Raw genomic sequence first — 19,303 nt, 5'->3', positions numbered from 1 at the left:
GCCGTAAAGAGATAAAGGGCTGTGAAGAGCCAGAATTGTATGGCAGGAGGTTTTGGTTGGATAATGGAGAAGTCAAAAGGAGAATAAAGTGTTGATGAGAAGAACAGAAAAGACTGTGAAAAGAGTCTTCTGCCAATCAGTGCCATAATCACACTTTTCCAATTTCCTCTTTACGTTACAAAGACCACCACCCAGCTATAGGTAAGACTGCCTCAGTATTTAAGTGTGTGTGTGTGTGTGTGTGTGTGTGTGTGTGTGTGTGTGTGTGTGAGGCAGGGAGCAGGAGTGTATGTGTGTGTGTCAGTGTGAAGGGCAGCTAGGCGTAAAATTGAGTCCAGATTCATTAGGTTCCGTGAGCTGAGCTGCAGTTGGTTTAAGTGATACATTTCCTCTGGAAGTGGAGGTGTGGAGGTGTGTGGGTGGATGGGTGGATGGGTGGGTGAGGGAGGTCAGTGGTACGTTACGGGTCTCTCTCCCTGTCTCACACCTGTGCACAGACACACATACGCACACACAGACAATTTAGAGGCCTTTATTCTATTTTCTCTGTCCTCTGTCTCAGTGGTGAGTGACACTGTAAATCTGAGCCAATTTCCTCCTCTAATCATCATTAAAAAGCGCAAATTACTCCACTCTCCATTAAACACTCCCACATGCCTGCTGCTATTACTAGCAGTGCAGCCTTTTCCATCCACGCCAGACTGAGACCAGCCTTCTGCGTAGCTCTATTCTAACCTCGCTCTATTCATGAGACAAGCACAGACACCAGCATATGTCAACAAACAGAAAACAACACGTGACACTGTGTCTTACCGAACAGCGGGACTCAACATTTCAATCTCGTATCATTCCAAGCACCAGTATTTTTGAATAAAGATTGTTGTGCTTCTTCTAATGCAAAATAGTCACTCACGGCAGATGGAGAATTCACCTGAGAGGGCAATTTCATAGAAAGAGATGAAAGATGTTGTCCGAACAACTAGAGACACGTGTCTGAGCTGCTGCTGTGGAGAAGCTAATCTCAAAAACCTTGCATACCATACAACAGCCGCTCATTCATCAGAAGTTACAGTTTAAAGCATGGACTCTGTGGTTTATGGATGTGACTTTATGCACTCCCAAGAAAGTGCAGAAGAGTGTCTGAAAACAATAAAAAAAAAAAAAAAAAAAAGTAGAAACAGTGAAATCCCAACATCAACAATCCGAGCCTGATTTATTCAGTGATGGCTAGCTTGCTGGATTCCTGTAAGACGGTGACAGAAAAGCAGTGATTGATGAAATGATGCAGCTGTGCAAACTGCTGAAAGCTGACCTGCAGAAATGACAGCTAATAAATCTACATTTTCCTTTGATCTGTGTGAAAAATGTGTTAACGGCTCGTAGCAGCAGCTTCCTCAACAACTGAAAATGAATGACGGACACTTGCTACTGACTCGAATAATATACGTTTCCCACAGGAAGCTGGCTAACACAAAAACAATATTTAAACCACACTCTGATTATCGGCTACATCAAACCAACAGTCATGCAAAGTATTATTCGGTTAATGTGCGTAGGTGTAAAAAAAATGCCAGACCCACAGTCTGTATGTAAATAATGGACGTAGCCACCGTGGTATTACCAGCTGATTTATAGGTTACTGTCTTTGAGTTTGGAATTTAGCCGTCGCTATATTTTTAAAAGGACACATGAATGATCAGTGAGGGGTGGCTCTGACAGAGAACATAAGCACACTATAAGTTTGTAACTCATTAGCCCAAAGTATAAATGAACATCATACTGTGTGGAAGGAAACTTGACACCAGCAACTGAAGCAACAAACTAAATTGGAAAATGTTTATTGCGATAATAAATCAAGTGAGAAGTAGAGTCATTTTTACATAGACGTCTATACAGAGCAGTCGTCCCCTTCAAGCCGTCAAAAATGTTGCAGATTTCAACGGCCAGACCTCAAGACTTGACGAACTTTTCAAGCAACTTTCCTTGCATCTCTACAACCAAATTAGTTATGATGATAAGAGCAATGAATAGTTAGTGTGTTTTTAAAGAGATGGGCTGTAAAATCATTTAAGATGCCTGGACTCTCTGCCTTCACTCCATGTTTTTAAATGGGGCTTGGAAATTGTATTCAACACAAAAGCTTCCCAATACAGGCCCACGGTGACAAACAAGTGCCTCTTCTTAATCTTCTCTTCTTCCCTTCAGGGGTCGCCATAGCGAATCATCTGCTTCCATCTAACCCTATCCTCTGCATCCTCTTCTCTCACTCCAACAAACTTCATGTCCTCTTTCACTACATCCATAAACCTCCTCTCTGGTCTTCCTCCAGGCCTCCTGCCTGGCACTTCAAAACTCAGCATCCTTCTACCCATATATTCACTATCCCTCCTCTGTACATGTCCAAACCATCTCAGTCTGGCCTCTCGGGCTTTATCTCCAAAACATCTCCAAGAAGAAAGAACGAGATACTTGATGGATTAAACTTGATTTAAGTGTCCATTGTGACCAGAGGATGAACAGTCATCACTTCAATGTCTAGTATTGCACCATCACCTGCACAAAATGTTGAATTCTTAGGTTGACGACCACATATCTGCAGATCTATTGACATGAGCCTCATGTGATCTTCGTCATTAGTGCTAAATAGCAAATGTTAGCTTACCATCATGTTAGATTAACCCTTGTGTCGTCCTGCAGGTCAAAACTGACCCGTTTTAAAGTTTGAAAATGTGGGAAAAAAATATATTTTCACAGTGAAACTTCTGATGTACACATTTTCTACATTTTTGGGAAATCTTTGAACATTTTTTGGTGGAAAAAAGAGAAGTTAAAAATGTTTCTTAAGAACATTCACAAAGAAAATCAACCAAAATCCAGCGATTTTTATGTGAATGTTCTTAAAGAAAATACTAGCAGTTTTACTGATATATATAAAATCATTTTAGATATTTTTAAGATTTTTTGGAAGATTTTTACTCATTTTTTTGAAAACATTTGCAAGAATTTTCTTGCCAAATTTGGGGAATTTTTCCTAAATAAAGTTTTTAAGAGAAACTTTTAAGGAAGCAAACAGGAGGGTTAAGATGGTAAACCTTGTAACTGCTAACCACCAGTATTTTAAGCAGCATATAATAATGTATACATCACCACTGTGAGCAGGGCTGTACACTCTTAGCCTCGTTTGTTTACAACAGTTTTTTGTGCCTTCTTTCTGTGTAATTTTAGTTTTTGTTCACACGACGTCCTTGTGTTTAGTGTCAGAAGGTCAGAAATTGATTTGACTAGCATGCTTTCTCATGCCCTGAGATGATTTAAGTGCTGGTGAACACTGTCCATCTGGCCTTGGACCATGTCATTAAGTGTATGCTTTGTCTGCTTTGTGTTGATTTCTGGCCATGTTCCCTTTCAAACAGACATTACATTGATCTTGTTGTCTGTATGAAGTAGAAATTGGTGTTGTTTGAGCTTGCATTTGTTCTTAGACAAGATAAAAAGTTAACGTCCGTGCCACTTTTGCAACATAAATAACATAAAAAGCATAATGTACATAGGACACCGTCCGACCCCGAAAATTGAAAGACTTCACCTCCCTGCAAATAATTTCTTCAACTTCAGGAAGTGTCAGCGGCCGACTGGCATAGTTTCAGGGCTGGCCTGCAGTTGAGGATGATGGGATTTTGTTATTGAATATTGTACGTGTGACAGTCTCATTTTTTGCCCGTGGCCTGAGTAGAGCGCTGCAATATTCTCGCCTACAAAATTCATTTCAGTCTGACGTTTTAGGCCCAAACATTGCCCCAGTATTTTATTGGTGATCCCAGACTGAAATATTAACTTCCTACAGGGTGCAGTGTTTTTCGATCATTAATAGAGAATAAGTCAGCCAGTGTTTCAGGCCTCTGATTTACCCCCATATACTGTATACCATAGCTGTGGCATAATCAGCTCTCCTCTCCCAATTCTGAACAGAGCTGTGGGCTCAGAGTGTCCCTGCAAAATGGTTGCTTTGGTCATGCTCTTCTGCTAGTAGGACTCTGAATATTTACAGTTTGTAGCTGGCCGTTGGCTGCAGAGCTGTGCAGAAATAACTAAATAACTTTTGCCTTTTAGCTAGAAAAAAAAATCAAATTATGTTGTCTGTCTATTATTTAAAGTCTATTAAAATCAGATGCATTAAAACCTAACATGGAAAACATAACAAGGACAAAAGGAATCTAGAAACCCATAAATTAAATTCTGTTCAACAAAAGTTTGAACAAGCACACTTAGCATTCTGCGAGTGGCTGCCAACGACGCACTGAGTGGGTTTTCTTTCTTTTAGTGCAGGTTAAGTGTGTAAATCCACAGCCTTCTTGAAAACAGATGGAGAAACGGCTCGGACTTGTGCCATATTGAACGTTAAGGTGTTAACGACACACCTCCACTCTCGCCCCCCCGACAACACATTAACTCCTTCAGGGAAAGCCATAAAGAAGCATTTAACTCTTAATGGAGAGAACCCTGGTGAGCGGAGTGCAGCTGTCCCGTCATTAGCCTGCGTTTGTTTTCACACTCTGTTTGTTTGTTTATTGCTGTGTTTTTGCACCTGCAGCTCGGACATGTCGGGTCGTGAGAAAGGCTTGGGGTGTCAGGAGACTATACGGTCATGGTAAGAAACAGGAGACTCCTCAAGGGCCACTAGTGAGCTAATCTGTAGGATTTCTACTGCTGCTTAACTGACGTTGCAATCTCTTATACTGATAGATCACTCTGGCTGTTGGCTTGATTTGATTTTTTATGAGTTTTTTTATGTTGCAGTGAATATATTAGAGTAGAAATTGAAAATGCTGCGCGTCTACTTACTACATTTAAAGCACTAGTTGAACGGCTGCAGGCCTACGATTCAGAGTGCAGCATATCTTTGGATTATTATTATTACAGCTCACCAGCTCTGGAAGCTACTACTGGAATATCTGAGATCTGCAGAATAAATCAAATCTTATTTTAAAATCTCTTTTTAAGAGAGCATTTTTCTACATTTTTTAAATTCCTTGTTGTACAGCATTGTTCAGCTTTGTACAAGTGATATTTTTAATGTGTTTAATGGGACTGTTTTGGAGTTTTACATTCTTATTGATTGTGGGATTTAATTTTTGTTTTCCTCTCAAAGTACTTTTCCTCAACATGGTTTTGAAACGTGCTGTAGAAATGTTATAATTACTGCTGTGTAGTATTTCTAACACATTCACTAAGCTATTCTAACACATTTGAGAGGAAAATGCGCAGAATAAGTGATGTATGTTCCACTCTGTACAGTCTGTAGGTCTGGGCAGAGTGAAGACACTTGTCTGTCCAGCATGCAACACAGAACCTCCTATCAGGCTGTGAGAAACAAGCATGAGTCATGATCAGACTTTTCTCTTGTCATCTACTCTGCGGTTACATTCGGTACATCCTGAATTTTGCAAGTCATGTTTACAGCAAAACCTCATAAGTTATGTCTGTTCTACTAATCTCATGGCGTGTAGAATGCACAGCAGATCTTATGAAAGCTTCCTTTGACTCCACTTGTCGAGACACATAGACCCTCCTAAAATATTATGAGTTTTAACATTCTGAACTTTTACAATTATTGCACTCAGCATATGTGGTAGTATGTTTCTACAGCATATTTAATGTGAGAACAGATTTAAATTATTATATCCTTGACTGTATTCGGTCACAGTGCTAATTACTACAATATAATATACAGCTGAGGCTGATGTCAGTGTCGGTACAAATGCGGGTTTCTGTTCATATCAGTCAATGTACTAAACTGGATGATGGTGCTAAGGTTTTTACCCTACTGAAATGTCGATATAGTGCTTTTTATCTGCTAGAAGACATACAATGACCAAAATAGAATTGGTGTAACTATGTTTAGCCTAATTACCCGGAGAAAACCCACGTACGCACAGGGAGAACATGCAAACTCCATGCAGAAAGATTCCAGGAAGGCTGGGATGTGAACTGGGGATTTTCTAGCTGCAAGACAGAAGTGCTAACCAAACTACTGTGCAGCCCCCCCTGTAGATCCCTAAAACTTAGATGTGGCTGAAACCTCTGATCTGCAGATTTCACATGAAGATATTAGCTTGTCTACTTTTTTTTAGTTTAGTTTATCTTGATTACATTTGAATCACTGTGATTTATCGCTGCTTCTTTAAAACTAAACAGAGGTGAAAGAACACCGCAGGTTGTGTTGAGCCCCTCTTCATGAGCAAAGCAACCGGAAAGTCACCTGTCATGTAAGCCTCACGTTGCCAGTCATACGGCTTCCTCGAGGGCCTCCCATTAAGAAAGTGTGTCTGAGTGTGTGTTTGTGCATGTTTGTGCAACACAAGGAGGTTAGAGAGAAGATTAAGAAGTTCTAATCTCCTCCAGGTTAGTGGCGAGGCCCACTGTGTGTTTGTGTGCTGTGTGTGTGTCTTCTCAGTGCAATGATAACAGCTACTAATAGATAAGCAGTAGCTGGTTCCCCTGGAACGTCTAGATGGGCTATGTTACAACACTGTTGTGGCTCACCTCACCGTGTGTGTGTGTGTGTGTGTGTGTGTGTGTGTGTGTGTGTGTGTGTGTGTGCATGCATGAGTACTACAGCAAACAGTGGACACAACAGTCAGAGTTCAACATCTGGAGCTCAGAACCGCAGGCCGATGGTGTGACAGAGAAGCAACATGACACACACAACAATAAGTGATGGGCAATTAAAGACTTGTTTCTCCCCCTCTCCCTCCCCATCTCTATGCCTCCTCCCCCTCCGTCCTGTAATCACTCCCCTCTGAATCCTCTGTATATAATTCAGTAGCTACTCTGTTCCTCTATTCCCTCTGTCCCCCCTCCCTCCTAACGGGGAGACACAATGAGATATGACATTTCATTTGAGCTTCTCACCACTCGGCACCTTCGCTCCGAGAAATAAATAAATATTTCATTAGCCGGCTCAGAGAGAGACGAAATAAAAGATGCGCATGCACGCATGTGCACAACACAGGACAACACAAGCGTAAACGCTGCAAAGGCGAAGGGAAAAGCAATATAAACGCATTTGCACATTCATGCTCACATACAGGCCTCAGTCGTTGCACAAGCAGCTCTTAATACTCTTCTGCACTCAAATGCACATGGGTTTTGGTACATGTAGGACCAGTGCAAACACACTTATGTAGACCGTGATAATACAATCTGTGGCCTTAAAATAGACAAGATAGATAAGTAATGAAGATAATGTATCTCCCTCTGTACCTCCTATCATCCCGCCTCTCTCGTTAGACTTCTTTATCATCTCCCTCCCTCACTTGCCTTCTCTCTCAGTCTCTCTCAGGTCTTACCTAGAGACTCTCGGCTTTATTGTCTTAATTAAAACAGAGCCTGTTTAATTATTTTAATCCACACTACTGCACAACAGGGACTCCTGAGGAGAGCGAGTGCAGCAGGGAGGAGGGAGGAGGTGGGAGGATGGGGGGGTAGCCCTGACATTTCAAATTAAGCTCTTCAAGTTCAAAAGCAAGAGTTCTTATCGCTATTCCTCTCATTCATTTTCCCATTTCTGCCCTCCTCTCCCTCCATCTCTCCATGAGTCTGGCCTGTTCTCACTGATCTCCTCATCCACCACTGCTCTCCATCCTCCTCCTCTTTCTCTCTCCATTTCCTTCCTCGCCTCTGCTCATTTCTTTCTTCCTCCTCCTCTTCACTACCTTTGAGAGATTAGCAGTTTGAAGAACAGCCTTGTTGAGAGCCTTTTTTAAGTCCGGGACATCAAAAGAATCTGTGATTATTACAATACCACGTGGAGTCATGTGTGCATCTAAAAAAAAAAAGGCCTTTCTTATCTTAATACACACCCACATGCATACAGATACCCTCACATACCAAACCATAATTCACACTTGAGGGGTGCAGTCGCACCAAGAGCATGTTTTAAGTGGTTGATTCGAGCTCTGGTGTGTTTGTGTGCCTACTTTGGGTTACTTGTGCAGGACAGAACAGCACAGCCTGAATCCTGGCCAAAAAGTGACTGCGCTGAGGACATGTCATGTGAACTAATTTAAAACTGCACACGTTTCTCACCACTTTAGCCTTCTATCCGGTCTGAACTACCTTTTACCACCACCAAACATGTTGCATCTTGAAAATGAAAAGCTGTTCCTGCAGACCAAGGCATACTTCAGGTTGAGGAGCGGCAGCAATTAAATCAAAATCAGCTTTATGTTGTGAACTGTCACAGAAACAGTTGTCATCGTGTAACTGTTTACAATACCAGACAAACTGGTAAGCACAATGATTAAATCAAGCCTCTCAGTGCGGTAGCAATTAAGACACTATATTTATAGTCACTCAACTCTGAAAGCGAGAACCACAAAAGCAAGCTGCGCCAATTAAAACATCCATATTGTGAGCCTGACTAATTTGAAACACCAAGTATGTGATCACAGATCAGGTGAAGATTATTTATGTCTGTCCATACAGCTAAACAGTTGAGGTAATAATTGATTTTGGCAAATGGAGAGATTTAGATGTTGGTCCATTTGTATCATCAGCTTTTTGAATATGAAAAATGGGGATTAATGTGGATTTTTTTGCAAATGGATAGAGTTAAGAATTGGTCTCTGCCTGTAACTACAGTGAAATCTGTTAGAACAAATCCGTGGCTGAGTCATAGCCTGCATAGCCAGACCAATCTCCACTCCACTGTGACAGAGCTGGAGATCGGTCTGGCTGCACCATAAATTTCTGCTATAGGTGGGAAAAATGCTCTGTCTTGTTTGTATTTCTTTAAATTAATCACAATCATCTTGAGTTGGACTTAGCTCAGGATGTTGCAATGATGGCCCTGCAAAGCAGTGTCGGGGGAAATTGTTTTGGCGGAACATTTGCACATTAGAAGGCAAGCACAGTCAATAAAAGGTCTAATTTGCAAAAGAAACCAGCAGGTCTGCCTTATTGCACAATCTTTTCAGAGAGTAGGCTGCTGCTTGGAAGTTGTTGTCATCATTCCCTGTAGTGAAGAGGATTTTAAAAACCGTAATATGCAAATGGTGGACAGCTGTGTGAAACATGCAGCAGACCTATACCCAGTCAGACTATATCTCACCATACTGTTTCCATGAAGCATGCTCTGACAGACAGCTGAAGTCATCATCTGCCTCATCCACGATTCACCATTTATTGTCTGTTTGGTTACCAACTGCCTGGTACTGTCCAATCATATTTGTGCATAATGACATCATACCCATTACAGAAATCGACCTTGTTTACTGCCACGACTCCCTCTAACAACCCCAACCTCCACCTTCTGCACGAACTTGTTGGTTTTGCTAATTTCTTGTAATGTTCATGTATATGTTTATACAAGTGAGGATTTATTCTCCAAGCACGATCTTCATTGCTGCATAAATGTTTTGACAGGTTCTAAAAATATATTTCATATTTATGGATAAACTATTTACCATGAATAGTCAACTCTTTCATGTAAGGGTCTGCGGTTGTTATTCACCAAGTTCTAGATAATTTGATGACTAAAATGTCTGGTCAAAGATGTAATTTAAAGTACGGTGGATACAAACAACAGGAACTTTTTCCGCATGCGACTGACCAAATAAAACAAGCGTGTTTATGCAACCAAGTAGGTTTTTGTGGAATACTGGCTAATGCTTCAAACAAACTGAGGAAGCTTGTGCACAGACACACAAACAAGCGTCGGTCTGCAAAACCGACTTTGTCACTCTCCATCAGAGAGAGTGGGAGACAGTCTGAAGAGTTTTGTTCCCTGTGGACCACCGAAGAGGGGGAGATGGAGAGAGGGAGGGAGGCGAGGTGGGTGAGACAGATAGGAAATGGCAAGGATGGAGGAGCAAGAGTAGCAGAGAGGATACATTACATAATTTGTGTTCCCTCTTCTGTCTTTCTTCCTATTCGCTGTCTGATTAGTCTGACCTTGATGCAGCTGCAGTTCAGCCTGCTCCTGTTGAACTCTGGGTAATGAAGCCAGCGTTTACAAATTGAGAAATAAACACCTGGCTCCCTGGGAATGGTAATAAGCTCTCTCTCTCTGTATCTTTATCTCTCCTCCATGCCCATTCACATTTCCTCTGTCCTCCTGCCTTTGTCATCCTCTGTCTCACTCGCTTACATTTCTTCCCCCTTTCTCTCTTCCCCTTTCTCTCCCCTCTCCTCCCCCTTGTCTATCTGTTTCAGCGGGGAGTCTAAACTCCCCAGATTTCCAGTTTACCTTCTGATTAAGGAGTGAGTTGAGCGTTTCTATTCCCTCTGTCTCCCCTCCTCCGTTCCATCCCTCATTCATGTGCTGCTACGGTAACTAGCCTATTATCTGACAGTTCCACTCCACTGACCTGCCCAATAACAGCTTTCACATCCCTATAAATGCCCTGGAGAGAGCAAGAGAGAGAGAGAGCGAGAGACACAAGAAAAAAAAAAAGGTGTGTGTGTGTGTGTGTGTGTGTGTGTGTGTGTGTGTGTGTGTGTGTGTGTGTGTGTGTGTGTGTGTGTGCGCGTCAACTTAGAAACCCTGGAGATTGCCCCGTTTTATAAACATTTACGCCGGGCTAACAGATCATCTCCGAGATCCAGGATTGGTCTGACTCCCCCTGTCCCCCCAGCGAATTGAAAGCCCAAGATTAGAGAGATGATAGCTTTTCAGATTGGCGAGGAAACACAGAAATGAGTTTCACCGGGTGAGTTTACGGAGGTTAGATTGGGACAGTTAAACGGCGGATAAATTGATGGTTCTCTCATTGTCTCTCCAACAGTATAGTGGCTAAATCTATTAGCCATCAACAACCCATTTCGGCTGCAGCAAAAAGGAGAGACAACGGGTAGGTCTGAGGATGGGGAGAGCAGGAGAAGATGGAAGACAGAGGTGTGAATAAAGTCATAATAACCCAGGAGCCGTGAGGAAGTTGAAGAGAGACATGAGGCTTATGTTGTTAAAATACATTGTTTAAACATATATTTACTGCTGTGCACAGTGATTTCCAGTGCACTTTAAAAAGAATTTAACTTTACGTCGTTGTCAAGACGAGGAGACTACAGACAGCAGTGCTATGAGCTAAATGCTAACATGTAAAAGGAGTGGTTGCCGAGACTTTGGCAGGGCTTCAATACACATTCATGGTGTTACACCCAATTGAACACATGAAAAGTGGCACAAAAAAATTGAGAAGTTCAGTCTTTGGCTCCTGTCTCACCTCTGCACAGCCAGTTAGTCAGTACATGAAGTGGATGTGAATGACAGATCATTGGTTTCAGATGTTTTTTTCCAAAGTTAGCCAAAAAAAAAACCCTATAGATGAAGTGTAGTGGCTCTTTAACAAGTTAGTATATGTTTGCTATGTTCACCAGTTGAATGTGTTGTTCCTTTTGCAGGTAATTGGCCATAAACCAAAGTAATGGACAATTTGGAATTTTTTAATGAAGAACTTTAACCCCAATGAGTTATAGTCTACAAGTGCTGGTAGAAATTAAAATTTGTGCCTGATGATTGTACTAGATCACCATATTACAATTCAGCCTCAACAGAAATTTAAATTTGAGTCTTAATTTCACAGCAATCCATTCAGTTAATAAGACATTTCATTAAGAAACATGTAAACCTCATGGTGGCTCACCACATTCATTTAGGGTTCATCTTCTAAGAACTATAAATTTATTCATGGCAATACATCTGGCAGGCAGTACAATATTTCAGTCTGGCCAAAATATCGGATTATTCCATACAGCTTTGCATCGCCAGTCAGCGATGACTGACAATCAACAAACTGTACAGTCGGACTTACAGTTTACATTTTCACCGGTATACATCTACCGAGTTGTGTTTCAGTGTGACCTAATGACTGTTTTCGTTATTGTAGTTGTACAAATATGTAAACTGATCGATATCGTGATGCACATAACAGCTTAGCTCCGACTTACAGCGAAAATCGACTTACGTCACACCATAGGAACAGAACTCCTGCAAATATATGTTCCAATATCACTAAAACTTTCCTTAAATTTCATACAATGTGAGGTATCCATCAAAAGATCACTAAACAAGTAAAGTGCCAATAAATATCAGGTTATTAAAAAAACTCAAACATATGTGTACTACAGTTTAATTTAGTAGACACTCGTCCACCACCGGGGAACCACAGAGGAGTAGAGTCCAGCTATCGACCTTGGGCCCTGTCGTGGGGTTTTACCAGGCGGTACAGCTGGCAGGCAGTCAGTTGGCTGAGCGTAGCGAGCAGGAGGGAGTGTAGACCCTATATACTACAGTATTACACATCCAACCTAATATTTTCACAGTGAGCTGTAGCACTGGTAGCTTGGCTGTCTCCACTGGCCTTGTTGATTCAAATCAAATATTATGGCAATCTTTACAATAGCTGTCAAGAAATATTTTTACTAAAATACCAAAAGATGTGAGTCTCATGGTGGTGGGAGTCAGAAGCACTTCAGGAAAAATCCCCAAGTTATCAGGATTCTTTCTCTGGGGACCATAAATGTCTCTACACATTCATCCTACAGTGGTTGAGATATTTGTGTCAGGGCCAGCTAATGGAAGAATATTGCCATCTGAAGAGTCACACAGCTACCGAGGCTGAAACTCACTGCTTTTGACATCAGTTCTCCAAAGATCACACTTTATTTGACAATTTACTGAATCATTGCAGATGACATGTGATCTAAAAATACATCAGTTTTGAAACAACCCTTTCATAAATATGGGCGCACACTAAAGGAGTGTGTCCTATTCACTACAGCACACAACATACAACCGCACCCCAGTACAACACATCCTCATACTGTACACAATACACCCAGACACACACAACTAATCTTTACTTGGAAAATTAACTGCATCAAAAGTCCTGGATGCATTAGAAAGTTGATAAATTGCATTTGATAAAAGTCCTTTCAGTAGACTGGGTCAGTGCAGTGTGCCTGTGTATCTGAGTGTGTGTGCGTGTGTGTATGTGTGTGTGTGTGTGCGTGTGTGTGTGTGCGTGTGTGCATGTGTGCATGTGTGCGTGTGTGTGTGCGTGTGTGTGTGCGTGTGTGTGTGACGCATCAAAGCCACAGAGTTTGAAGGGAAACACTTTAGAGGAGGAATTTAATGAGTCCATTTAGTAATGATTAAACAGAATGACAGTCAAATGATGAGCGCTGGGTTTTAATAGAAGCTATCTGCCTAATCCCTCAATCTGTAAATATCTGCTCCAGCAGCTTCAAAAGTCCACACAGGCCCGGATTTAAAGTTTTCAATGAGTCTGCAGTCACATGAAAGAAGGGAAAGGCCCTCTCATTACTGGCCCTGCACAACCTTGAGAAGAAGCACCGTGGAGACACCATGCAAACGGCACCGTCAGTACCATGGCCCAGTACCATGGCCCAGTACCATAGCCCAGTACCATGGCCCAGTACCATAGCCCAGTACCATAGCCCAGTACCATAGCCCAGTACCATGGCCCAGTACCATGGCCCAGTACCATAGCCCAGTACCATAGCCCAGTACCATAGCCCAGTACCATAGCCCAGTACCATGGCCCAGTACCATGGCCCAGTACCATGGCCCAGTACCATAGCCCAGTACCATAGCCCAGTACCATAGCCCAGTACCATAGCCCAGTACCATGGCCCAGTACCATAGCCCAGTACCATGGCCCAGTACCATAGCCCAGTACCATGGCCCAGTACCATAGCCCAGTACCATGGCAGTCCAGTAGATCTGTCCGTTTGTAGTTCAGGTTATTTAAAATTAAACAAATGAAACTAAGCTGGTTTGTAAAGTTGACATATACCTAAAGGCAGCTGTCACTAGTAGTCTCTAGTCAGGAGCAAAAGTATTATAGCCCAACTAATGAATATAATGCCACCTTTGAATAGCACGATTAAAGTACATGGAGTAATTCTAACTACAATATATTACAATATGTTAATAAATGTAGGTCTAATTGGTCGTATTTCTTGTACAAAGCAGAGCAACCTAATTTAGAGGTGCTCAGAAAAACTGAACTGCACTGAATCACCACTGGAACTATTTATCTGATTCTGATTCATGTTTTCCATTTTGCTTAAAACAATGCAGACAAAAAGGCAGGTCTCCCCTTCTATCGCTTCTTCTAATATTAATATTACATAATTCTTATTTAACCATAATTGAAATATTACTCAAAGATTTGTAAATACACATTTCCTTAAATTGTTGAGCCCTTCAACTTCCAACTACACAAAGATATTTAGTCAGTGGTAATGGCACATGAACAGCAATTATATGTATCCTTGATGTCAGAACCACCTCTTTTCAAACAAATCTACTCGCATTAATTAAATACTACAAACAAACTGTGCGCTGCACTGCCGCTCCATGAGCAGACTAACTCATTATCACACGTATCTAATTAAAGTCCTCTTTCAGTCACTGATTAAACTCCTAAAACCTCAGCTTTCATCCTCTCCCCACCCTGCCTTAAAATCACTTAGATGTAACTCTATGCTGCTGCTTCCTCTAGTCTATTCACATCTATGACATCCACTCACCCCTCTCCCACTGGTGAACCTCAAGCACACCAGCTCACCTTAAACACCAAAACTACTCTACACAATTCCAAGTTGTAATACTGGAGAAAGTCTTCCATACGTCCTGGAACCTGAAGCCAATTCTGAAATAGAATCATAACACAGAAAGTCCCGCCCTGCAAGTCGACAGATTTGTTATGTATGAAACCCTGGAAATTCTAATCTGTGCTTCTGAGACGGTCACTGGGACGCTGCACTTTCAAAATACTCAGGCACAGAACTGACTCTCTGTTTTGCTCATATTGTGTCTTCTAACATATTCATAATCACCATATGGACATAGTTACTTAGGTAAAAACTTAAGTTACACCAGAGATGTCTGTAAAGCAGAACGGAACATATGAACAATCATGTACCTAACAACGCACACACTCATTTCTCAGGGAGAGTAAACAACCTTTAACCTCTGGAGCTGAAAAGGAATGAAAATATAAAAACACAGGCGAAAACATCTGCCGACACGAGGAGGGGGAGATCATGGTAGGACTTCTGGAGAATTGTAGAGTAGAACAAGATACTTTAACTGTCCTACATAAATGTTCTACAGCTTGTTCACATTCTGGTTTAGTAGCTATGAAAAACTTGTTTTACTGAGCAATAATGGGTTTCACATATGAATGCCAGCTGGTTGCCAAATGTGCAGCTCACCATCATGGTGTTCAGCTTTCAGCGTAATCGTGTGGTCATTATAAGCTGTGTGGTCAGAGAAAACTATTCACAACTTAGGATGGCTTTACTCAAAGAAAACATATTCTGCTCAATTTGCCGGTTTCACTCCTCAGTGGAAACCTAGTTAAGCCTTTACGATTGTTCAAATCTAGTTTTGATCCATATTTAGTCTGCGATGGAATCTACTGTACACGCTGTAAAACAGAAAATCCCATCCATTACCATCACAGCAGCACTTTCCTCTGGGGCTTTGCAGAAAGAAAAGTTTGAGTGTGTGTGTGTGTGTGTGTGTGTGTGTGTGTGTGTGTGTGTTAGTGTGTGTGGACAGAGGAAGTGAAGGAGAGCAGAGATCATGGTGTCTGGGATGTTTTTGAGACGCTCTGAGATGAAAAAGGTGAGAAGGGCCACAGGAATGGTTTCCCATGATCCCGCTTGACCTGACCTGTGCTGGGCTAGACTCGGGTGGTGGTGATGGTGTCAGTGTGTGTGTGTGTGTGTGTGTGTGTGTGTGTGTGTGTGTGTGTGTGTGTGTGTGTGTGTGTGTGTGTGTGTGTGTGTGTGTGTGTGTGTTGGGGTGTTAGTTTTTGGTCTGGCTCACTGCTGTAAACAGTGCTTCTTGTGGGCAGAGGTTAGAATCCACCTTAAAAATAAGGTGTCTTTTCCCACATCTGCACACGTTCTACTGGCTGTTCTGCACTACAGAGATGAATTCCAGCGTCTCAATATCACGAGCCAAAACAACAAATAAAACACTGACAGTTTAGGAAGACCAAATCTAATCTGTGACTGTGTACGTGTATACATGTGTGCGCATCTGAGTGCGTTAAGGAGGCAACGATAGCTCAGTGAGCATAATAAACCCTGAACCAATCACATATCAGTTTCATCAGGGGAGTTTCCATCATCCTTCGCTCTAATTGGCTATCATGTAATCCGGTGTCCCTGAAGACCTCTCTGTCTTTCCAGGCATCCATTACTCCGTCTGTCTCACTCTCACCATCTCTTCTTCTGACTCTCTATCGGTATAGTTCACTTCATCTGCAAACCCTCCTCTACGTCTTCATCTTCCATTTAAACTTACTGCACTTTTGTATCTTAATCTGTCCATCATTCACTTTTCCTCCCCCTCATTTTGTAAATCTTCACATTTTCCTCTGTGCAAGAAAAATCCACATACGCCACTCTTTTCTCCTTAAATGTCCCACACTTTCCACGCATTGATCTGCTCCCACCACAGTTTCTCCCCTATATCACTCTCCCCCACTTCTTTTCCTCCCCCTCTCTCCCTCCCTCCCTCTCTTCAGGGGGAGTCATTGAGTGTGTAATCGCTTGGTTACGGTGTGTCAGTCTGCGTCTGAACCCACCATCTGTCCTCTGGGCTTCCGTCTGGGACTGCAGACACACACACACACACACACACACACACACACACACACACACACACACACACACACACACACACACACACACACACACACACACACACACACACACACTGTGGAAATATACAGACTCACACAGCAGCGCCAAGCTCGTTCACACCACAATATGATGACAGCTGTATCACCCACCTATTGACATGAGCTGTCAGAGGGGCAGTGACTAACATAACACATTATGACATATTCCACACATCCAGGTGGTGACTGCAGTGCACATACATTGTTATGGGTTACAATTATCCTTCCATTATGGCCTAACCTCATTTTGGTACGTGGCTGTGTCCGATTAAAAGATTCGGAAAGAGGTGATGAACAAAGTTTGGTGAGATAGTGGCAGGTGAAGTCACCGACATGTTAAACGATGCTGATGATGTTTTGTTATTTCTTGTTGTTAATTATTTGGGCTGATGAATTAAGCAGGAGAGTTTCATTCCCAGCTGTGGAAATTGTGAGTCATAAAAATGAGAAATAAACATGAGCCACGGGCAGGGTGAGCTTTTGTTTTGGGATTTTTGTGTTTTCAGTTTTTGTACCCAGAAGCAGCACTGTGAAACTCTTCCCTGACTGTGGATATGTAAACATCTACAGGCTGAAGTGAACAATAAATATAAGGAGTAAAGTTCCTAAGAAACAGTCAGCTGATAGTCAAAATAAATGCAGAAAGCGCAATCAAGATGCTAAAATTAAAGCCTTGTTTGATACAGAGCAGTCATTTTGTATACTGGTAGTATAATTTTTAAAAATTTAGACACAGTATGATGCATTTCTGTATGAAAGGACCAGAAAACATCTGATGTACAAAGTATAAATAGAAGACCAATCTATTTTTTCATTGGCATAGCAGATAACGGCTCTGATTTTATGCCTAGTGTTGCCAGTTTCATTGATCGTACTGAAAGCGTGGTGGTGCAACAGTCAATCTACAAACAGTCTGCAAACATTACATGTTCACTGTAGACACAGTATTATAATTTCTACTTTCAGAACCACAGGAGCCCAAAATAGCTCCTCCCACTTTGTAACTCTAGACTTGATGGGATATAACACTGGTAAAGTTATGCAAATTGAAATATCTATCGCTCGAAAAGTTTGTAACAATTTCCCTCTCTAGCAGCTGGAGCTATCCTGTCAAATGTTTTACAGGTATTTCTCTTATATTAATTCTTTTTGGGCATGATGGGGTTTTTTTCTATATAGTTTTTCCCCAGTGGCCACTCAAAATGGCCACAAAACTGACTGGCGGTGCAGATTTCTTCATACATCTCTATAAAAAAAAATTGGATGATCCTGTAATCACTAACGTACAAGCCTGCCAGGAAGATGACAGTCAGCCACAATTGCTCTCCAGGCTAGATGCTGATTGGTATATTCATTCAGCAGATGTATTTGTAACATCGACTCCTGTCTCTTTTTTATTTATACTCCCCCAGAGCAGGCGCATATTAATGTTTCTGATGTAACACAACATATAAGTAGGTTCTTGTGTTTCGTGCTATCAGGTCACCACCTCCAATGCATCTGCTAATGGCCAGCAGTGAAAATTTGCATGTAAAAAAATCACCAAACTTAGCCTTAACACACTGGTGTGGATTTTTCTAACTCTTAACCACACAGCAGATAAGAAAACACTCATCTGGATCATTCAGATATCAGTTATGAATTATGATGTTTGTGCGTGAGAACTTATGAAAATCAGCTTCAGTTCGGCACGTTTCAGCACTAGTGCATGGTAGAAACAATACAGCAGAGCGGCAAACACATCACAAAGTTTGTACAATGACAAAGTACTAATATGTAATCGTGCTCTTTGTGTATTTGTGATTGTGGGACATCAGAATTTGTCCATTGCAGCACTTGGTAGCCATGACAGTGAGACCTACACAAAGCATGAAACATAAATGAAGGATTGAGTAAATGTTTGAAGGTACATGGGTCATTCCAGAATTGGAGGACATTTGGGATTCAAATTTTTTGAAAAATAAACCTTCTCTCTTGCAGTTTTCTGCTCCATATTCATCAATAATAGGTAATAAACTATCAAAGGCTTGATTGGCTCAGCTTCCACATCAATGATAATGTGATCTTTTTCTCAGCAGTAGAAGCTAGATATTTAGCTGCTGTTACTGCTGACCAAGAGGACAAACTGACTGATGGAAAACAGTCCAAAGAATTAGTCTGATCCTGATAATATGAGATAGAGTGAGACATTCAGTCAAGACTGACAATGTTATGAAAATATGAAAAATTTGCTCTAGGACAACTGTTGGATGATGTGATTTACTGTTCTCTTCTTCTTCTACTAGCTAAAAAGGTTATGCTGACAGGGTTGTTGTGGGACACATGCAGAATAATTATTATTTAAAATATTATGATGATTTTAAAAAAAAAATCCCACAATAACAAGAGACACCAATGGAAAAAAAATACAAAAAACAGGGTTTAAATTAATTTTAACTGTTTTATTTTAGATTCAATTTGGTCATCAGAGGAGTGGAACAAGAGAAAAATGACACTTTAGGGGGAACTCCAGACTTATTTATTATTTAAAACATATTTTCAAACATTCTTTTCTCCTAGTTTTTTTGTTTTGTTTT

This window comes from Amphiprion ocellaris, chromosome 4, assembly GCF_022539595.1.
Source record: "Amphiprion ocellaris isolate individual 3 ecotype Okinawa chromosome 4, ASM2253959v1, whole genome shotgun sequence".
NCBI lineage: Eukaryota > Metazoa > Chordata > Actinopteri > Pomacentridae > Amphiprion > Amphiprion ocellaris.
The sequence above is the reverse complement of the archived record's forward strand: the minus strand, read 5'-3'. Positions refer to the sequence as shown.